At 39.2% G+C, this 23459-nt stretch overlaps 2 long non-coding RNA genes across 4 annotated transcripts in view; one reads left to right on the top strand and one right to left on the bottom strand.

The window, feature by feature from the left end:
- LOC107195409 overlaps nucleotides 1–23459 on the top strand; it is a 151155-nt gene that overhangs the window by 63348 nt on the left and 64348 nt on the right. For 2 of the 3 annotated variants that reach the window (XR_003045164.1, XR_003045163.1), the window contains one exon: nucleotides 14376–14487. This is a non-coding gene — a long non-coding RNA (uncharacterized LOC107195409). Of the gene's footprint in view, nucleotides 1–14375; nucleotides 14488–18953; nucleotides 19683–23459 lie in introns of those variants that run through there. The other variant, XR_003045165.1, reaches the window with a different exon arrangement.
- LOC112476607 lies at nucleotides 715–11494 on the bottom strand. The gene is made up of 2 exons (XR_003045166.1): nucleotides 11286–11494; nucleotides 715–1488 (listed from the first exon to the last, which is right to left on the bottom strand). It is a non-coding gene; the product is annotated as an uncharacterized LOC112476607 (long non-coding RNA).

The following is a 23459-nucleotide window of genomic DNA, read 5'->3' as shown; positions in this document are numbered from 1 at the left end:
TCCAGACGTCACAACAGTGTTCATAGATAGAAAAGTGTCAAGGGGATAGGGGTGTGGAGTAGCAAAGAATCCTTTTCCTTGAATGACTATGCCATTTTATCAGTGAAGGAACAAAAATATCCCAGAAGTCCTCCAAGCTAACTTACACTTACATCTAATTGACCAAAATATTATTAACCCAAACTGGGTCACATGTCCATCCTTAACTGCAAAGGAGTCTGGGAAAGAGACTGTCTGGCAAATGTTAATGGAATAGCCATGACTGACTTAGACCAAACGTAATTCAACCACCTCAGGGCTGGGCACCTTGCTGTCTTGAGTAAAATTGATATTCTGTTGGCAAGGAAGTTTATTGGGGGTAGAAGAATGGTTTCTGCCATATAGCCTTAGAAAGCTAGTTAAACATTACGCTATGAAGGCACATCATTAATATAAAATAAAAAAAACAGAGATAGAGGTGTGAATTTGCAGAATTTTCAAGACGGAAAGGTTTATAGGAATGTGATGGATTCCAAAGACTGTCTTTGTGTGCCAATAGAAGATTGCAGAAAAAAATAAATTACTTAATGTGCCCTTTGTTGTAATAATCCTTTGAGTCCCTGATCTTCACCTGCTCTGTGACCATTCCAACCCCCTCCAGACAGAGCTGGCCAGTTCCTCTTCACTCCCATTGCACTTTGCACACACCTTGATTATACAAATCACCACACTCAATTCAGAGTCAACAGAAATTTATTGTGTCCCTACTCTGACCGGGTCCTGTGCTTGATATTCTATCTGCATCAGTTCAGGAGAGACCTTCCATGGCTTCTCGTTGTCATCAGGTACAGGGAATTCATGGAAGGTAAACTCAGGTGAATTTTTAACTTAGCTCACAAGGCCCTTTGTTCTCACCCAGGCTCACTTCTCTTGTCTCACTTCTTGCTCCGCCTTTTCTTCGAATCCTACATTTTATCTATTCTCAACTCGTAGAAGCTGCCCATTTCTTCTCTTCACGCCTTTGCACTGCTAACCTTCTTCATAGAACATTTCGCTTCTGTGCCTGGCCAGCTTTCACTCATCCTTCAGACCTCAGCTTAGATGTCATTTCCCCTGGAAAACCTTTCCTGGCCCCCAGGACTGGGTTAAGTAGCCTTTCTCTGTGTTCTTTCACACTCTGTGTGACACAGTTCTAAGTCACTCTATAGTGCAACTCCTGGGTTTCCCAGCAGTGGGACCTGGTTGCATTCACTCCTTTATTGCCAAGTGCCTGGTGCAGCGCTGATCCATGCTGGTAGATATTTGTCGAAGGCTGAATGACAAAAGTTATTCATCACATATTTAGTGCCGGATCACATAGCAGAGCACGCAGCTGCAGCCCTGGTCCAGAGGAGGGGATCTCTGAGCACTCATTGCGGCTGTAAGTAAACACTGGGCCAGTTGCCTGTCACTGTGCGACTGTGGGCAAAGCATGTCCTTTATCTGAGCACCAACATTTTTTTTCTAAAACTAATGAAAAAGAGAGAGATGAATTAGTTTTCGACTTTTTTTTTTTTAAAAGCAGGAAAATTCCCCTTTGTTTAATTTTCCAAATGAATTATCACGCTGAAATCTGCTCACAAAAACAATAGAGGAGGGGCTCTGACTGAAGCAGGGCCATAGTACAAGTTTCCTTTGCTGCTGTAACAAATGACCACAAAGGTAGTGGCTTAGAACAACATGACTTTATTATCCGACAGTTCGGTGTGTTAGAAGTCAGAGGGGTCTCTCTGGGCAACAATCAAGATGTTGGGAGTCTACGTTCCTTCCTGGAGGCTCCAGGAGAACACCATTTCCTTGCCTTTTCCAGCTTTGAGAGGTGACATTTCTGGGTTCATAGCCCTTTCTTCATCTTCAAAGCTAGCAATGTGCATTTCTTTAACCATTCTTCCGTAATCATGGTTCCCTCTGACCATAGTCTGGAAAGGTTCTTCACTTTAAAGACCTGTGTGACAAGATTGGGCCCACTTGAACAAACCTCAGTCATCTCCCCATCTCAAGGCCCTTAATTTAATCAGATCTGTAAAATTCCTTTTGACATTTAAGGCAACATAGTCACAGGTTCTGGGAGTTAGGACATTGACACCTTTGAAGGGCTATTATTCTGCCTACCATAGGGGAGAGAAGACTTTGGGAGAGGGTAGGAGTCTCTCTCTCTGGCTTCCCTTCCTGGGGTGCCCTTGCCTCCACAGTGGTCCCTGGAGCCTCAGAGCAGAGGGTAAGACCTCCACGGTCTCTAAGATCTCTTCTAACAACTGGCTGAATAGCTCTGTGGGCTTGGAAAGTTATTACCTCTCTATCCTTCCATTTTCCCAACTGCAAGGTGGGGATAAGTCTGTCTATCTGATAGAATTGTGCTGAGGTTACAAGAAACAATCTATTCAAAGTGCTTAGCCCAGTGCTTGGCACATAGTCAACGTCCAGCAAGTCTTAGCTCTTTTCATTATCAGGTGCCTAAGGTTCTTTTCCATGCCAAAATCTGGCTCCATCACCCCAATTCAGAATATATCTGCAGCAGATGAGAAACTGATTTTCCTAGGTCATTTAGCCACCACGCCAAAATTCTTAAAAAGTTTAAATTATTTTACCTCCAAAATAAAGCATGTTTTTTGCGCCTCTGGGATCAGAGACGTTTTGTTTTTTTGAGCATCTGGAAAAAATGGTTAATCTGGTGGGTACCAATCAGAATGTAGCAGGTGTCGGCTCACATCAGAAAGCCATATGAGGCCCTGGTGTTTCTTTAGGAACTGGCCGTGGGACAGTTTGTAAAACACAAATACCAGGGAAATTTACCAAATTTCAGGCTAGAATTTTATAACTTCTGGAAGAAGCACCATATTCCAGATGATAATAAAAAATCTGGCCTTCTACAAGTAAATAGCCTCTCAAGTAACTTTTGAAGACCGTCACGGTAACATTCATGGGAGGGGCCAGTCCTATTCAAGAAATATATGTCTCTCTTGTCTCCAAGCCTCACAGTGGCATCTCTGAGCTAGAGCCAACTGGGCATGGAGTGTCAGTAATGTTAATTGTATTCATCCTTTCTGATTTAGTCACACCACTTGGAGGGTTCTACCCTAAACTCAAAATGTGGAAAAAAACTTTAGGCACAAAGACGTTAATTGCAGCTTTATTCATAATAGTCCTAAATGGAAAGCATCTCAAATTGTCTGTATTAGGAGAGGGCCTTAGTAAATTATGGCACATCCAGTTAATGAAACAGAAGGTAAGCCAGTGCTTAGAAGGAGCTTTGAAGAACATGAGAAACTGCTTATGGCATATTCCCTGAAAAAAACAAAGATGCAGGATACACATTTGTATATGTAGTCTGATCTCTACATTGTTAGGAAATACATCAAAAAGTTATTTGTGCTTTTGCTTTTTCCCAGGCATTTGGAGTATGGAAAATGGTTCCGTTCCTCTCATTACTCTTTTCTGATACTTCTCATCTTTTACAACAGAATGAACGTATAGTGTACTGGGTAGGGAGCGGACCCTGTTGCCTACTGACCTGCCTCTTCTCTGAATGTCAGTTTTCTCATCTGTCATGTGGGAGCAATCATCATTCTGGGCTGTGAGCACGAAAGAGTGAAGGGCTTGACACAGCCCTTTGTACACAGTAAGTGCTCAAGAGATGCCAGCTAGTATTGTTATTTTCAGATTGCTGAACCCTCTCCAACAAAACTAAAAAGAGGAATATATAGTGCTCGCTTTGGCAGGACATATACTAAAAAGAGGAATATATAGTCTGCTCTCCTACATTTAATTCAGTCAAAAACTTATCCCAAAGAGTTATTAAATAATTTTTCTTGTTTCTAGTTGTTAGTCACCTATGACATTTGGAGAAACAACTAAATGGTCAGCAGCTAAAAGCCTTTTGAATGAGAATACTCAGTTCTTCTATTTGGAGAAAAATTGAAGACCTCAACTTTCTCTTCATCTGCCAACAACTCCTACTCTTCTACCCTCTCTAAGAGTCAACCCCCATCCCTCAACACTTTTTGGGGGTTCTCCCTAGCTGCACATCTGTATATTCATCAACTGTGTACCGATTTGGGTGCACATAACAGAAAGCTGACCAAAATAGTATAAATGAGTGTATTGGTAATTTATTGCTGCATAACAAACTGCCGAAAATTTAGTAGCTTAAAACAATATGCATTTATTATTCACAGTTTCTGTGGATCAAGAGTCTGGGCATGGCTTAGTTGGGTCCTCTGCTCAGGGTCTCACAAGACTGCAACGCAGCTGTGCTGCATTCTAATCTGGAGGCTTGGCTGGGGAAGAATTCACTTCCAAGTTCATTCACGTTGTTTGTACTATTTTCCCCTCGCAGCTGTAGGACTGAGGGCCCTAGAATTTTGCTTACTGTAGACCACCTTATCTCCTAAAGGCCACCTACAGTTCCTAGAAGCTTCCTGAAATTTGTAGAGGCTTCCCACAGTTCCTAAAGACCACCTTGCCATGTGGGCTTTTACAATATGGTTGCTTACTTTATTAAATCAGCAAGGAGAGTCTCTAGAACAAGTCTGCTAACAAGATGAAGCCTATATAAAGAAACGTTATCATGGACATGATAACCTTTGCCATAGTCTATTGGTTAGAAGCAAGTCACAGGTCCTACCCATATTTAAGGAGAGTGGATCACACAAAGACATACTCACCTGAAGACGGGGATCATGGGGGCTACCTTCCAGTCTGTTCACCATCACAAGGAAGGGGGATATTTTTTCATGGTAACAAGAAGACTGAACACAGGTAGATAGGGGTTGAGGGAGCATCTCCATGTTGCTATCCATGCCCTAGGCTCTTTACTTCTTTCTGTTTTACCATCTTTCATTTTTTTGGTCATAAGATTGATGCTGCTATTCTAGACTCACATCCTCATTTAAAGCAGGAAGAATGGGGAAGAGAAAAAGACACATGCCAGCTAAGTATGACTCTTCATCAATAAAATAATAGATTCTGTAGGCACAAAGACGTTAATTGCAGCTTTATTCATAATAGTCCTAAATGGAAAGCATCTCAAATTGTCTGTATTAGGAGAGGGCCTTAGTAAATTATGGCACATCCAGTTAATGAAACAGAAGGTAAGCCAGTGCTTAGAAGGAGCTTTGAAGAACATGAGAAACTGCTTATGGCATATTCCCTGAAAAAAACAAAGATGCAGGATACACATTTGTATATGTAGTCTGATCTCTACATTGTTAGGAAATACATCAAAAAGTTATTTGTGCTTTTGCTTTTTCCCAGGCATTTGGAGTATGGAAAATGGTTCCGTTCCTCTCATTACTCTTTTCTGATACTTCTCATCTTTTACAACAGAATGAACGTATAGTGTACTGGGTAGGGAGCGGACCCTGTTGCCTACTGACCTGCCTCTTCTCTGAATGTCAGTTTTCTCATCTGTCATGTGGGAGCAATCATCATTCTGGGCTGTGAGCACGAAAGAGTGAAGGGCTTGACACAGCCCTTTGTACACAGTAAGTGCTCAAGAGATGCCAGCTAGTATTGTTATTTTCAGATTGCTGAACCCTCTCCAACAAAACTAAAAAGAGGAATATATAGTGCTCGCTTTGGCAGGACATATACTAAAAAGAGGAATATATAGTCTGCTCTCCTACATTTAATTCAGTCAAAAACTTATCCCAAAGAGTTATTAAATAATTTTTCTTGTTTCTAGTTGTTAGTCACCTATGACATTTGGAGAAACAACTAAATGGTCAGCAGCTAAAAGCCTTTTGAATGAGAATACTCAGTTCTTCTATTTGGAGAAAAATTGAAGACCTCAACTTTCTCTTCATCTGCCAACAACTCCTACTCTTCTACCCTCTCTAAGAGTCAACCCCCATCCCTCAACACTTTTTGGGGGTTCTCCCTAGCTGCACATCTGTATATTCATCAACTGTGTACCGATTTGGGTGCACATAACAGAAAGCTGACCAAAATAGTATAAATGAGTGTATTGGTAATTTATTGCTGCATAACAAACTGCCGAAAATTTAGTAGCTTAAAACAATATGCATTTATTATTCACAGTTTCTGTGGATCAAGAGTCTGGGCATGGCTTAGTTGGGTCCTCTGCTCAGGGTCTCACAAGACTGCAACGCAGCTGTGCTGCATTCTAATCTGGAGGCTTGGCTGGGGAAGAATTCACTTCCAAGTTCATTCACGTTGTTTGTTGACTATTTTCCTCGCAGCTGTAGGACTGAGGGCCCTAGAATTTTGCTTACTGTAGACCACCTTATCTCCTAAAGGCCACCTACAGTTCCTAGAAGCTTCCTGAAATTTGTAGAGGCTTCCCACAGTTCCTAAAGACCACCTTGCCATGTGGGCTTTTACAATATGGTTGCTTACTTTATTAAATCAGCAAGGAGAGTCTCTAGAACAAGTCTGCTAACAAGATGAAGCCTATATAAAGAAACGTTATCATGGACATGATAACCTTTGCCATAGTCTATTGGTTAGAAGCAAGTCACAGGTCCTACCCATATTTAAGGAGAGTGGATCACACAAAGACATACTCACCTGAAGACGGGGATCATGGGGGCTACCTTCCAGTCTGTTCACCATCACAAGGAAGGGGGATATTTTTTCATGGTAACAAGAAGACTGAACACAGGTAGATAGGGGTTGAGGGAGCATCTCCATGTTGCTATCCATGCCCTAGGCTCTTTACTTCTTTCTGTTTTACCATCTTTCATTTTTTTGGTCATAAGATTGATGCTGCTATTCTAGACTCACATCCTCATTTAAAGCAGGAAGAATGGGGAAGAGAAAAAGACACATGCCAGCTAAGTATGACTCTTCATCAATAAAATAATAGATTCTCTGAAGCCTCACCCATATATGCGTTCACTGCCTCTCATTGACCTCATCTGTATCACATGGACACTTCTACTGCACAGGCCATTGGAATATATAAATTGTAATAAATGGTATTCATGTGACCTCCAACAAATGAGCAATGTCTGCCACAGATATTTTCAATATGTGGACATATGAGTGAAAGCTTCCAGTGAGGGCTAGCCTATGAGTTAAATCACAAAGCTTAAATGAGAAAATTAATGAAAAATCCTTTGCACAGTGCCTGGCACATAACAGTTTTTTGATCAAGGTTGCCTCTTCTCTTAGTTCCTCCCTTTTCCCTGCATTGTCCCCACTTCTTGGTCTGAATGCTCCAAGCACAGCAGCACGTCCAGAGTTGAGCACCCTGACACACAGACAAGTCGGCATTTGGTGCTCAGAGTAAAGTCGAGGAGGGAAGAATGTAATAGCCCCAGCTGGAACCCTGCCAGGGGACTAGCAACTGCAACACCCTTATTTACTCTAGGGAGGAGCAGCTTGGAAACTTTTTATGAGATTCCAGAAGCAGCAAGGTCATCAGTTTTATGGCCATCCTGCTTCATTTGTAAATACAGCCTTTGAATGATAATATTTGGGCTCCATGACAAGAACAAGGCTGATGCTAGCTCCTCTGGAATAGGGGACAATAAAATAAATAAAAGATATTGTATTTCACACAACTGCAAAGTTTGAGTCACTTCAGACCCCCAGCAAACAGCAACAACAAGCCAGTTGTACCTTCAGAGGGCTTCATTTCCAGGTTGCTTCATGGCAAACCCCCTGTGTGTGTCTAAGGTAGGTAATCTGATTTGTCAGGTCACAGGCAAAGCAACATGTGTTTACTATCATGCTCATTTTGCAGCCAGCTGTAAGAGTCTGGAGGAAAGCTCTTGGTCAGGCCTGTTTTCTGTGGTAAAGTCAAGGTCGAGGAGGAGGGCTGTGTCCCAGCCAGCCTTTGTGTGTTCTTGTAAATAGGAACCAGCTCCTCTATGGACACCTGGACCTCTTTCTCTAATTGCTCACTGGACCATGGCTTTTACTGCAGCTGAATATTTACTAGGCCGGGCCCAGGAAACATTCAGCCTCCACTGTCTGGCCAGCTGCCAGGGCCAGCTCTGATTGCTCTTGGCCATGGGGACAAGGTTGCCCTATCTTTGGTATTTTTTTCTTTGGGATACAAGACACAAAGGCAGAGCCAGCCTGTGTGTATCTGTGGGGACCGAAGGAGAGTGTGGTGAGTGGAGACAGGAAGTGGCAGAGAGGTGGGAAGACATTTTTCATAAATGGATACAATTTTCTCCTTTGTAGGCACAATTCCTGGCACCTAATAGACTCTTAGTGGATAGTTGTTGAATGAAGAAATGAGTGATTTTATTCATTTAACTAATATTTATTGAATACTACACAACACAGAACTTGACAGATAAGATTTGAACTCTCCTGGAACTTGAATTCTGGTGAGGGGTTAAAAACAACAAAGAACAGAATCCTGTATTCTTTGGCTACTGAATTTTAGATATCTCACGTGATTTTGTCTGACTTGTAGTTATAATTTATGAAGTCATATGAGGTTCATAACTTATGAACCTCACCTTTCTGGGTATCTGTGTCATAGAGTTGCTGAGAATTAAATGAGAAAATACACATGAAAGTCACTCTGTGAAATGAAATGCATGGTACAAATATTAGTCCCCAGCAAAGAGTGAAGCACAAAATAGACAGAAAAGACATTCATGTAGTTTTGGATTCTATTAAATTAAAAAATCAATAACATCAGATGGAAGAGACATGCAGAGAGAAATCTTAAGAGCCAAAGAAAATGTGTAATCTAATCAAGATATCAGGCCAAGCTGGAGCTGCAGGCATTCATGAGGCAGAATTGGGGTTATGTATATAATCTGAGTTCCAGGATGTGACCATGCCCCTTTTGAAGTTACAGAATCATTGATATAACCTCTAAAAATAGAGTTCCGTATGTCACATCAAGGTTACCAAAATCTCTGATCACGAGTCATTCCAAGAATGCTGAGATGGCAACTCCCCATACTTTGTGAGATGATTTAATAGTTCTCTTAGTTTTGTAAAAAGCATCGCCAAGGAAACCTGAGTTTCCAAATCTCTTGTCCAGCCAGATAGTTCTGTGCAAGGTAATTTCAGTTAACAGGGATGATGATCGTCTTTCTTACTGAGTAAGCATTTTTCATTTCCTAGAAGTTTTAGATTATATATACATGTGCTTAAAATGATCAGAACTATAGTATAAATATTTTTGTTATTTAGGCCATATTTTATATTTTTATATACTTATAATGTTTAAGAAAATTTGGCCTTTTAAAATGATATTCTGATAATTCTAATTTAAAGTATATAATTAATGAATTATTGAGACACAACTTTAAGTGGAAATTCATGTCAATCATATTTATAAACATAATTTATTAGGTTAGCTATTTGAGAACATTTGTTGATAAGACGATTGACGTGCTTAAGATGAAAATTGAATTTATAAATGCAGTTTAAACCACTGAAGGAATTTAATGATCTAAGGTAGCAATGTAACCAAGCATTGGTCAAAGGCCCTTTAAAAGTAACTAAAAAACAAATGATGGTTAAAATTTGCTTCACTTATAAATAAAAAAGTAAAATTTGCAAGTGAAATGTAAAATCCAAGAAAGAAAATATATTTTAAAATGTGTAACTTTAATCTAATAAATTGACCACTAACTTATAAATCCAAGATACACTTCTCAATAGTCTTTTCAGTACACGAACTCTCAGGGCATCAAAATAACTTAGATTCACGGAGGCAACCTGTCCAAAGGGCATATAGTTAATAGGAGGCCCAGTCACAATTTCAAGCCAAGGTCTGGATCCTGCATCTTTCAGTTGAACTCTGCTGCCCTTCTTGGCTGCATTTTTAGTACCTTACCTCTTTTATAGCACCCATAATATATTTTGCCTGGGATTGGAATTATTAATCTGTGTCTTATTTTGGCTACTTGCCTCACCCCAGCTGCTAACACAGGGTCAGACATAGGGTGGATGTGGGGGGACCTCAATAAATGTGTCGGATTCAAATGGTTGTAGGTCATAAATAGCCTCTGAGAAAGTGTGGCTGTCATGGGAGATGCATATAGAACGTTATCTCTCTGTGACACTGTTTAGCTTTACGGGGCTCTGAGTCACTTCATCAGAGGCCCAAGCTCTAATGAAGTGAATGTAAGCTAGCCCTGTGCTTTCTGCCTTATTTTAAGATCTGATTCCATGAATATCCTTCAATGTCTTCCCACTGCTCAGGATAAAGACCAAAATCCTTTCTATGCTTAATCAGACTAGTATAGTCCAGCCCCTGACCACCTCTTCAGACTCCCTACTCTATTTGCTCTGAGCACATGACCTTAATTTAGTTCCCTGAACAAACCAAGATTTTCTGCAGAAAATCTTGGTCTCTACATAAGGCACTCTTACAGCTCTCTGAACTTCTCCTTCACAGCACTTGCTAGAGGTTGTAATTATATATTTTTTATTTGTAGTTATTTAGTTAATATTTTCCTCCTATGGAAGGCCTTTAGCTCTGTGCACTTCGCCTGTTTTTTACTCACCATTATGCTTGGTGCACAGTAGAGGCTTAATAAATGTAGGCTTTTATTATTATTGTTAACATTTAATAAATGCCTGTTGTTGGGTTGAATGAATGAATGAATAAATGAATGAATGGGAGAATCGACTTTGTGGTGATCATTTAGACTGGCCTGATCTCCACTCACCCGGGAAGGATTTTAGATGAAATCTTATCAGACAGATAGGGGACATGATGTCTGAGATTCCTTCCAGGCCAGTGAGCCTTTTGCTCCAGGAAGGCTGTTTGTCACTTTGCTTTAGCCATTGCTTTTATCATTCTCATGGGGAACTCTGTGTGTGTGTGTGTGTGTGTGTGTGTGTGTGTGTGTGTGTGTGTGTGTGATAGAGACACAAACAGAGAGAGACAGAAACAGAGACAGAAAGAGACAGAGACACAGAGAGAGACAGACACAGAAAGACAGACAGACAGAAAGAAAGAGATTGTGCTGCCATGCAAGGTGGTGGGAAACAACCTAGGAGTCCTCTGCAAACGATCCTGGTCTCCATTTCCTTTCTTGCCTCATTCAAGCAAATGAGATCCACTTGTCAGGGAGTAGGGCGGCTGAAAAATGTCAAGCCTCTGAAAGTCAATGAATTTCACATTTCCAAATGATGGGTTTATGATTAAACTTCAATAACTCAAACGCACCATCCGTGAAGAAAGCCAGTTTCAACTGGTAATTCTTGTTCTCTTTAATCCCTCCTCCCCTTTATTTTTTTAATCTATGCCTCAAAATCCCTCAAATCACAGCCACGAGTGGGGGGTTGATGAAATTTTCTGATGACACGGAGACACTTACCGTGATGGTGAATCCATCCTGAACATTGTAGGAAAAGACACCCAAAAGCATGAGGCTGGAAAGACAGACAGATTCTCTAAAAATAGGCTTCAGGATTGCTGCTTTCATCCTCAGAGACTGGAGTTATACTGACCTCTAGCTGGATGAGGAGAGTGAGTTCAGCTGGTGCTTTCTACTCTGGTGGTTGGATGTTGGCTGATCGGAAATTAAAAGAGAATATTTGGGAATCTTCTTTTCCCTAAAAATGTTTCCTGTATTCTGCCTGGCTTCTCGTCCCCTCTTCAAACAATAATATCACCATTTATTTAGTATCCATGACGTGCTAGCCATTATGAGTTCCTATATTACCTCTATTTATTCCCAATGACCCTCTGAGGTAGGCATATGTTACTGTAGCATTTTCCTGGCAGGAAAGCTGATGCTCAGGAATTCTGCAACTTGCTCAGCATATACTCTTACGAGGGGACTGAACTAGTATTCTAATTGGGCTCGTCAACTCTAAAGCCTGTCCCCCTCCTCCAGAATCTGAGTATGGCAGAAACCCAGAGAGGGTTTGGGTGTTTGGTCCTCTCGCAGGGGCCTCTCTCTGGGAAAGATCTCTCAATCACTGTGCTTATTTGTTCTGCTTCTACCTTACTAATTCTTGTTTATAATCAGAAGCCAGGCAGAATCTCCTTCCAGACATGTCAGTCTCTGTAAAAGCGACCAGCTGCTTCCAAGGCCCTTCGCTGTCCTGTGATAACATCTTCATTTTCACAGTCTGAGAGCTCTGTTTTAAGCCATCGGGTGCCTGGTTAGTAGGAAATCAATGGAGCTACCCAATAATGACCTAAAATGGAATTTGAAAAACCCACTGGGGTTTGAAATGTCCAAGAGAGCGTAATTAAGTTTTCTGTTTATCTTTCTCTGTGTGTTTTTAAAACGTTGTATTTGAAACTTTTCTGGTTTCAAACCCATGATAAATGGGTTTTAAGCTAACTCTGTTAAAATGAGATTGGGGATAGATAGGATGTAAGAAAACAGTTTCATTCTCACCTTGAGAAAATGATTGAGCTAAGCATGTGGGTGGCAAAGTGGATGCAATAAGAGGAGGTGTTCCGAAAAAAAAAAAAAAAGCGGTACAAATTTCAGTTCTTTTCAAAATGTACGAACTGATTTAAGGACTATTACTGCTTATAAAATGGGGTGTTTCGGCTCTGTGTGGCAGTTTTCCAGTGTGCATCTGGGTTGTCCCACTGACATGGCTAAGACTTTTCAATGGCTTGCAAGCTACAAGACATTAAGCTAATGGCCTTTCTGGATTGCTTCATTCAGATGGAAGCTTGCCTACGGCAGTTTGACATGTTCCTATAAAAGTCACTGTTTACCTGACTTCATAGCATCTTATTGTAAACTCTCATAGACACCCAACTAATTTTAAAAATCACATGTTCTTTTAGATATTTTCTATGAATAAAATACAATTTTTGTTTAAAATTTTGAATTTAATATGCAGACAACATTTTTATTTATTAATGTAACAATGCCATGTTTCTAAGGCTGCAAATACTTCTATTTCATTTGCATTTTATTGTTCCACATTTAGTGAGTACATGCTCTCTGATGTTGAGCTGAGGCTAGATTCCATTCCATTTCATCGTATGTAAGAGCCATAATTTAGATAATGGCCCTCTCAGTGTTGGGGATTTTGATTTTTTGTATAACATTTTAACAAGATAAACATTGCTGTGATAAACTTGCTTGTAAGTACATAGGATTACTTCCTTAGAATAAATTTTCCGAAGTGGAGTTGCTGGGTCAGGAATGACAACTTCACTTCTAAAAATCTATGTTTAAATTCCTCTTCTGAAAAGTTATACTACTTACAGTTTATCTACGAGTGTGCATTTCCTCTATGCTTTAGCCTGCACAGGGTGACTGCTTAACCTACCAATAAATAGTATAAGAAAACTGACAAAGTTGGAGACTTTAAATACTATCCAGAAATCTCGATTTAATAAACACTCATGGACAATAAGTGTGAGTGAGGCATTCTGTAAGCTGGCAAGAATGTAGATACTGTTAAGACCAGCCTGGGTCTGTAAGAAACCCAGAGTGTAGTGGGGGAATTGGATGTGAAAGAGCAGAGTGTGTCTGGAGAAACTCTGGCAGAGTGGTATGGCTGGAGCTTAACGTATGATGGGTGATGAGACAGAAAGGATCAGTGTGGAGCTCTTGAATTTCTCTCTAAGGTTATGGGCTGTCCTCTAAAGTTATGGCTGTGGATAGACATGAACACTTTTGCGAAGAGGAATGTTATGAGTAGATCTGATGTTTTAAAAATCATCCTGGTCCCATTTCATCTCAGCCCTTCTTCCCTTTTCATCTTTCTGCTACTGCTTCCTTTCAGAAGCAAGAAGAGAGGGTTGAGAGAGTACGTGGTTGTTTGTGTCTGTCTGCATTATTTACTTCTTAAAATTAAAATTTTTTGAAAGAGAGGGTTTTTCTTGTGTAGGTATTCATGCAGAAACCTAGGGGAGCTTAAGAATAAAGTGTGTGGAGGGGTGGCAAACAAAAATACTTATAACCTCATTAACGACATTAAAAATAAAAAAAAAATTTTTTTGCTCTGGGACAAAAAAGATGGAGATTGATTTTTGCAAAAAAAAATTGCTAGTTTAGCTTTTCTTAAAAGACAGTTTTCTATTTGCATTTCAAATTCATCAGTTTAAAAAACATTAAATTCAATAATAATGATCTGACCTTATGTTTCAGGAAATTAAATATTATGCATTTCATTCTGGTTGAAGATAAATCAACACTGTAGTTCAGTTCTGCAAAAATGTTATATTTGAAAATCAAACAAGTTAGAAATATGGATAAAGGGCAAATCAAAGGAAGGAAAGAAGGGTAAGAGGTGGAGAAAAAAAGGGAAAATTAAAAGCTTAAACATGGTTTCACAAGTCCTTTTTCTGAAGCAAAGGCTCAACTGAGCATTTTTTTTTTTTAAAAAACTTGTCTGCATAAGCTGTTAGAAACAAAATGGAAATTATAGTAATCTCAAAATTATATTAAGTTCTGGTGTCTGTATCTTTGTGTTCTCTTCTTTAGGATCATGCAGAAAGTTGCTCAAGAGCCATAAAACTCTGGCCTCCAATGTGACATGTGACCAGAATGGTCAAGCCAACACCTGGTGCCTCACTCTCGATCTTTCAGTTCACAGGTAGGTCTTCTCTTGGCCCTAGAGAAAAGATAACATAAGAGAACAGATATGGAAATATTCTGGAAGGTAAAAAGAAAATTTGTTACAAACACAAACCTTTAAAAAATTATCGTTCTTTTTTAGATTGATTTAGCATAACAAATTGCAACACACACCCATATAAGATTCAGTGAACCAGTCATCTGTTGTCAGGACAGAAATTTTCTAGTGACTTATCACATCTTTTCCATATATTTACCAGGACAGAATGAATCCCAAAGTAGTCCATGTTGGACCAATGTTGCTGTGCAGTGGACAACTGGTTTTCCTTACATATCTCTGTTTCCAATTCTTCTGGAGTTATGGATCATACTTGTTTTGTTTCACTTGTGTGCATTTTCCTCCTTAATAACTGAAACCTGTTTTATCCATGACTCTTTTGGTATGGATAACTTTTACAAATTGATCTTATAATGTCTTACACATTGACCAAGAGTCTTACTGACCCTCTTGTTTACAAATTAATGCTAATAAAAACAGGAATGACATAATCATTATATTCAGGAATTTCTGAAATGGTTAGCATTGTGTTCGGTCAATGATCTACAATCTGCTAGCATAAATCTTCATTTGTAGAAACGGAAGTGTCATTCTTTGCATTCTGTTATTTTGTAATTAATTCATTTACACAGATTTTCAGTACAAGTTAATTATGGAACTTAAAGAACTATCCATATGCTTTTCTTCTCTGGTCTCCTGCCTTAGACATCTGAATCCTATACTGCCACTCCTTAAATATGTTCAATAAATTTTCATAAAGAGACCTACCTCTCCCCTGCTTTTTTATCTAATATACTGTAAAGGTGTTTTCTATGTAGAGCTGGAAACTACCCAAGATTCTTTAAATCCTGCTGGTTTTAGATGTTTTAGTTGAGGCTAACCTTACTTAGTAAGAGAAAGAATGTTAGATTATCCAGGGCCATTGGCTCAGCCTCCAAATGAGTGACCATAGGTCTTGGTTGAGATGAAAGGAATAGATGATCCTGTCCTGGATGAATTATTGATGGATTATTATTGAGTTGCCAAACCTGACCCTTTGGCCTTCAGATCTAGTGTAACATGAAAAAACCCTTCTAGAACTATTCTTCTTCATGGCAGTGTCAGGGGCCTTCTGTTTGAATATGTCTTGTTTGAAGCCCTACAAAAGAGACAGGGTGTACTCAGAGACATGATGTTTACCATGAGCGGGAAAGAAGATTGATGGAAAGTCTCAGCTTATCTAAAACTCAGAGGCCAGGCCATGAGATAACAACATACTGTTTTAAAAGCATTTATGTCCAGAAAGAGGAGTTATGCAAGGCGCCAAAGCATGGCCATTGTGGTGCGAACAGGATCTCCTAATCGCTACCCAACCCTGGAATGTCCTTTTTTGAGAATCTTGGTTTGGAAGAAAGTGAGGTAAAATATAAGAGGGAGATTTATTTATGCATTCCTCTTCATCGTTTGCTAATAATAACTATCAGCTTAAGAGCTTACTATTCTAAATGCTTCGTATAGACTTATCAAAGCTTGATTTTATCCTCCCCTATTATAGATGAGAAAACCAAGGGTCAGAAAATGTCAATAGCTTTCCCATGACACAGAGCTGCATACAAAAATACACATACAGACCCAGACGAAGGCTACCTTGACTAAGGGGGATTGATGGACCATGTGCATTAGCTAAGAAGAATCTTTGTCCACGCTCCATTGTTAAGAGCAAGACACCACTCTTGTGCCTGGTGACTACCCAGTGGCAGCTCTAGCTTCTCTTCACTCCCACCTGCTGCCAAAGACCCTGTGCTAATGGTATTACAAATAAAAAGAGTGGGAAAAAATTTTTTGTAAACTTTGTTTTATATTTAAAAAAATCCATAAGTCTGTGTGTGTTAAACATGAGGTCCTGCCTCTGTGGCTGTGTTTAAAAAAAATAAAGTTTTATTAGAATTAAAAAAAAGAGAGAGAGAAAAGCACCACTCGATAGGTAGTTAGGTAAGTAGCACAGTTTTCTTTAAAACTGCAATAAAAATAGAAAACAGTCAGTCCAAGTGAATTTTGTGAAAGCAGTGAAAATTCATTCCTATGCCTTTTTATCTGCGCCCTGAAGGGTAACTAGTAGAGTTGTCACTGGTGAAAAATGGTGCCAAGGCCCTGTCAGAGTATCGGTTTACAAAGAACACTGCTGCCATTTTTGCTGACTCTGACTTCCAGCACCACAGAGGAGTCATACTTTCTGGAAAGACTGTCAACCAAAAACAGCGGAAGCACAAAACTTGTTTTGCTTATTCCTCAGTTACCCAGAGCATCCTAGTTAAGGTTTCTCTATATTGATTTGATACATTTCAAGGAACAGAAAGTGTGGCTGGGCAGAGTGAGTCCCGGGGTAGTAGCAGATGAGTCTGAAGAGGCAGCATGGACCAATGAGAGCGTGCTCCGTGGACCTTGTAAGGATCTGGGGTTTTATTACAGTACAAAGACAAGCCACTGAAGAGCTTGGAGCTAGGTAGTGACATGATCTGATGTATAATTTTAAAGGGTCATCCTGACTGCTTTATGTAGTTAATATTTGTGTAGTTAATGCATTGGAAGTGGACTGAAGAAGCCATGGCATTTTAGACTTGAGGGGTAGCAATGATGATAGAAAAAAGTGCATGGACTTGTGATATATTTTGGAAGGAGGAATTACAGGTTGGCAATGGATTGTATGAGGGGTAAGGTGAGTCAAGGATGACCCAAGTTGCCCAGCTTGAACAACTAGATAGAAAATGGTGACATTTGTTGAGGTATAGAAGACTGCCAGCCTTGAAGGAGATAATCGAGAGTTCAATTATAGATATGTTAAGCAGATATCAAAGCACAAGCATGTAATAAGCAGCTGGAAGTGTTGATTAGGAGGTCAAAGGAACTATCTGGAATAGAGATATAAATATGAAAGTCATTGGCATATAGATGGTCTTTGAATCCTTGGGAATAAGTAAGAACCCTTGAGATTAAAATGTCAGGGAAGAAAATAAAAGGGCCAGCACTGTGTTTTGAGGACTTCAATATTTATCAGGTTAGTAGAGGAGGGAGAGCCAATACAGTCAACTGAGAGAATGGAACTCAGAGAAAGAATATTACAAAAAGGAGGGAGTGTTCAGTTTTATCAGTTGGAATCAGGTAAGATGAGGATTTCATTGCAAGGTTAAATGTACATTTCCCAGGGAAAATTATATGCCATGGGTGGTCTCAAAATTAGAGATTTGCAAATATATTAGAACATGTATTAGGCAAATATTAAGAGTTTACCATTAGCTTGCAGAGCATAAAAGCTGTTTTAAATCACTTTTCAACCCAGCTAAGTTATTAGTATGGTGGGGGCAGGAATTGGGGCAAAGTCAGGACTCCTCATCCTGTTGAAATTTCCTAATGGACAACTCACAGAGAATGCAAAGTTCTTAACAATGTGCATCATAATTGAAGAAGGGAAAGAATTTGGAGAGTGTTCTTTGCAAAACCCAGAGCAGTGTGGACAGGGCAGAGCATATTGTCTTTATGGTCATAGCAGAGTTATTAGGTACTTTTTTCATCTTCATTTAACAGACACTTTTCAGAACATGTCCAACAGGGAGATCTTGAAAACAACCAAAGGCAATATTAGGCTTTAAAGGCTAGATCTTGCTTTGGGATTTCAGAACAGAAATTAGGGTTCTCTTTAAAAGCAAGAGAAAAAATCTTCTTATGTGATTGATACCAAGATTTCTCTTCAGGTGAATTTGAAAATGAACTGACCAAACCTGCTTTGCCCAATTTAGGCTTCTTTTGAGGCTGAAACATATCTGAAGACTAAAATAGAACAGATTATATCCAAAGGGGATTAAGAGATTTCTGACAATTGCTGCAGAGAATCAGAGGAATACACATGCATAGCTGGAGAGACAGAGAGAGAATAGAGCCCACAGAGAGCTTACGACACTGGAGTGAAGAATGAGATTTTATTGGGAAGAGACCAAATGTCAGAATTCTTCCAGTAGAGTAGTTTTACTTATGAAGGACCAGTTTCTCTGATTAAGTCCCAGACCTTTCCCAGTATCCTTAAAAATCAGAAAAATAATGCACATGGGAAGGAAAAGAGTTAAGGACATGGAAATGTAATTTTAAGAGAAAAATCAAAATGCAGGGGAATGAAAGCTGAGATTCTATTTACATAGCATTTAAAAACAAATGAAACAAAAAATGCAGTGTCTAAGGATATATGAATGAATAGTAAAGCTCAAAAGAGAAACTAAGGGAAGGAGGGAAAAAAGCAAAATTGAAGAGAGTGGATACCTCTTGGCAGGGAGGTAGAGAAGTGGCATCGGGAGGGGGCACACAAGAAGCTTCTCTTTCATAAATGAAGGGGTGGATTATGGGTGTTTATTATATTTTATGCTTTATTATGTGTGTATGTTAAATACATTCTTTTATAGGTAGCAACAATTGTATAAGAAAACAATGAAAAGGGAAGAAGTAATCATAGAAACTTTTCAAAAGAAGAAACAAATTGGTCCAAAAGATGCCAGAAATACCAGCGGAGGCAGGAGAAGCACCAAGGGCTTTCAGAACAGAAAGCATATGGTTGTTCCTTCTCTACACACTCTCCACCTCAGGACTGATTTGCCTCAAGGCTATGATGCTTTGAAAAATTAGCCCTTGTCACTTAGCTAAATGACCTTGACCAGGTCCATTTCCTGCTTGGGACCTTAGTTTCCTTAACTGGAAAAAAAAAAAAATAGGGTCTGGGTTGGAAATCAGGGCTGGAAATTACATGTATATCCTACTCCATTCTGTGCCCATGGCAGATGTGAACACTTGATTACAACACTCATTCTCCTCGAATTGAGAAGAAACCTCTCAGTTGTTTTCAACATAGAACTAACTTCAGCCAATTGACCACACATTGCGCATGAGAGAGAAGTCTATATTCCTAAGAATTGATATCTAAAGTTCCTTCAAGGTTTGTCATTCTCTGTGTCCCTTCCATCTCATTCTATATTTAGTCACCTTAATTAGTTTGGGAGCTCTTTAAAGGATGGGACTATGTCTCATTTCCATGACACCATCCTTGCCTCCTGTCCAGTGGACACTAAAGTTCAGTAAAACCTGGCTGGCTAGAAAGCACCATTTCTTCACCTTTTGTGCCATTCAAGATTAAGAATAAAGCAAATCTTCTAGAGCTCATTAAATGGATTCTGGCTGTCTTTGTATGTATCAAATCCATTCAACATACTAGGGCATATTCAAAAGGTCCAGGATCTAGTTTCTGCCGGAGATTTGTGAAAAGGACAAAGGAATTTAGACTTTTCTCTGCGTTGACTTTGGCAGCTCACATAATCTCTCAGGGCTGTACCTCATCTGTTAAGTCTGTCAAATGAAGGAAGTAGTTTTTTTGTTTGTTTTTTTTTTAAATTCTGATTCCAATTCAATTGACTGGAGATTGAAGTTGTGAACAAGAGAGGTAAAATGTAGAATGATATTTTACAACCAAGCACTGCACGCCCTCCAGTGGTGGAAAACCCATAATTCGGGTGAAAATGGAGAACTCAATTTTTGCCTGCACTAGATAGTGGAAGTATTATATATTTTTTCTTTTGCTTCATCTGAATACTCAAGATTCTATACAGATTTTTAAAAAATGCTGGAATGTTGAAAAAGAGCATTATATAATTTATCAATAGGTAGACTGTCAAAGCTAAAATTAATCATCAAATAATTTATACAATTTTTCATTATACCTATTACACGAAAGTTCAGAGAGGTAGAAGGAAAGGGCTGATACTGTGACCTTCATCTTTTGGCTCTCAACTCAATGTTTGCTTCATTCTGTATCTTGGCTTCCCTATAGCAGTATTTGTTTTTAACATTTTCCATGTGCATGGCACTGCTTTGGGCGTTGTTGGGGAATAATGATAACGATTATCCATTACTGAGTCTTAGTTTTTGCAGAGCACTATTCTAAGTGCTTCTCACTTATTTTTTCATTAATTCTTACAACAACCTTATGAGATAGTATTATTGTCTTTATTTTGTATGTAAAGAAATGGGCTCAAAGTGATATGAAGGGAATTACTAAAAAGAGGTAGACGATATGTCCCTATCCTCAAGCCATTTGCAGCCTAGTTAGAAAGACAAGCTTGCTCATCTTTGCAAGAAGGAAAAATATATCTGTATCAACTGTGGCTAATCTGCCTAGGGCACAGAGTTTTGGAGCTAGGACAATAAGGGCTGAGAAAGGAAGTGGGTTTTTTAAGTGGATTTTTTATGTTGATGCACGGGACTCACATCAGCACTAGGTCAAGGTGACTAGTAGGTTTCATCTCACATAATCACTCCTATAGAATAGCACCTGCTCTCTACTGCATTCTATCCGGTCGTCCCATCTGGACTCAAGAGGAAAATGTTTTTGAACAATTAGTGATCTCTGCTGTGGATAAGAGATCGGGGTGGTTGGCATGATGGCATATATTTCCCACAACTGCTCCAAGTGGACTAAATTCTCCGGAGCCTCAATTTTCTATAGAGCGGTCTGCAGACATAGAAACCAGGGCATCATTTGGGAGTTTTATAGAAATGCAGAAACTCAGGCTCCCTTCCAGACCCATTGAATGAGCGTATTTATTGAAACTAAAGCCTGAAGTGATTTGCGTGCCCATTAAAGTCAGGAAAGTGTTGAGGTAAAGTCTGGTTACAAATACAGCTGTGACATTTCAGAGGACAAGGCCTGCGTTTTGCTGCATATGATTCAGTGATGTGATTATTTTTTTCTTTTTTCCCTTTTATTCATTTTTAAAATGATCATATAATAAAATTGACCTTTTTTTTGGTTATTTCTATGAATTTTAACACATATATAGATTTATGAGTCACCATCACAGTCAGGATGCAATACAGTTCAATCATCCCAAAATACTCTTTTGTTTTATTCCTCTGTAGGCACTCTATTCCCATCCTGAATTCCTGGTGATCACTAATTTATTCTGTCACTATGGTTTTGTCTTTTTGAGAATGTCATGTAAATGGAACCATACAATATGTAACTTTTTAGGACTGATTTCTTTCAATCAACTTAATGCTTTTCATAACTGGATTTTAATAGCATTTTTCTTTCTTCATTTCCCAGATGTAAAGAAAATACTGTATAGTAACATTTTGTGATTCCACAGAAAAATAGTGATTTCTCACATAAATGTTGAGAATCTAAATTATTCTAGGAATAATTTATCAACATATTCTGGTCTATGCTGTTTCAAATGTGATACCATGTACTTTTACCTTCTAGACGCACTCAATCTGATATCTTGAGCTAAACTGTCACTTGGTATTTGCTCTACTTCATAAAATGCTTATTCATATTTTCTTTTCAGGCTGACATTTTTTCTATTTTTATTTTTTTTAAATCATATTTTAAAGAATGGTATTCCTTAACTGTCTTTGTAAATCATGTTTTGGATGGAACCCTTAAGAACATACCTGCCCCATCCTGCAAAACATTACAAAACAGAACAAACTTAACTTCTTTTAAAAAAATACCTTCTGAAACAGAGCTCTAAAAGCTCCTTATGAGGAGGAGAACAGCAATAACAATAACAACACTTTAGAAATTCCACCCTGGAATATAATCTTCACTGCTATACTTCTCCTTTATGTTTGTGAATCACTTTTCCATCATCTTCTGTTATAAATCAACAGCTCTGGGAAGTGAAGGAGCCAGGCCAGGGGGCGTTACTAACTATAATTTTGCAGATGATGAAAGTAAAGAGTAGATGGGGAAGGGAGTAGTCAAAGATTACACAGCTGGATTGTGATAGACCCAGGGTTAGAATGTAAAACTTTGAGTTCTATTATGCTTATATGGCATCTAGTAATAGTTTTTTTTTTTTTTTCCCTATTAGATAATCATGAAGACTTCCTTAGATCTATTGTATTCTAAAACACAGGAACAACCTCTTTTCTCATGAAAACCGTTTTCTCCATTCATGGTTATCTTCCAAAACTTCATGAATATTTTGATAATGATTCTGTTCCATCATGTTGTTTTTGTTTGACTCTAGTACACAGTTTTATCTGGTGCGAGGATACAATTTATTTGCCATTACAGTCACACAAATAGGCATTTTTGTTTCTAGAGAGTAAAACTAAAGGCAGAGGCCACTTTCAGGCTCAGGTGCCCCACTTCCTGTTTTAGAGCTTTCCAAGGGCGGGGTCTATTATGAAGCAGGACTTTTTAAGAAAAGAGACAACCTTCTTTCCTCCCTTGGAATTGCCATGGGATCTGGTAGCTGCTTCTTAACACCCTCATGATCAGGTTTATCAAGACATTTTATAATCCAGGGAATAATTGACATTTCTGTGGAAGTGGCTATAAGTTTAGTTTATATCGTCAGGGACTCTTTGTATGGTATTTGATCTGAAATGTTCTGTATATTTGTAATTTGGGACTCAGTGTCTTCAAAGATATGGAAACTAAAGCCGAGAGCCTCCTTGAACTTGTTTAGGGTTTACAGAATCAGAGAAGCCAATGGTTAGCCCTAAGGCACAAAGACTGCTTTCTATATCTCAGCCGCTGTTTTACCCATCCCCATGGCATGCCTGCCCCCAATTAAGACCAGTGCCAGGATGCTGTGCAGCTCTCCTACAGGGATAACCTGCCACCATCCCATGCTGCAGAAGTCTATTCAGGGTGAGAAGCAGGCTCAGAATTCATTAATTAATGAGGGTGATGGGAAGTTGTAAACACAGCTGTTAGCTGCTGCCTCCATGGACCTGCCTGCTTATGGCAAGTGAAGAAATGTCAGGTGGTAACACAGTCTCATTGTTCAGGCCTCCTTAACTGAACTTGAAAGCAGATAGTTGGCAGGAGAGCCAACAGCAACATGCCAGTCTCTCCAGAGGCATCCAGAGGCAGGGCTCCTTTGTACCTGGAGTTTCTATCCTTA

The sequence above is a fragment of the Pteropus alecto genome, unplaced genomic scaffold (assembly GCF_000325575.1).
Source record: "Pteropus alecto unplaced genomic scaffold, ASM32557v1 scaffold71, whole genome shotgun sequence".
NCBI lineage: Eukaryota > Metazoa > Chordata > Mammalia > Chiroptera > Pteropodidae > Pteropus > Pteropus alecto.
This window is presented reverse-complemented; position numbering and strand designations above follow the sequence as displayed.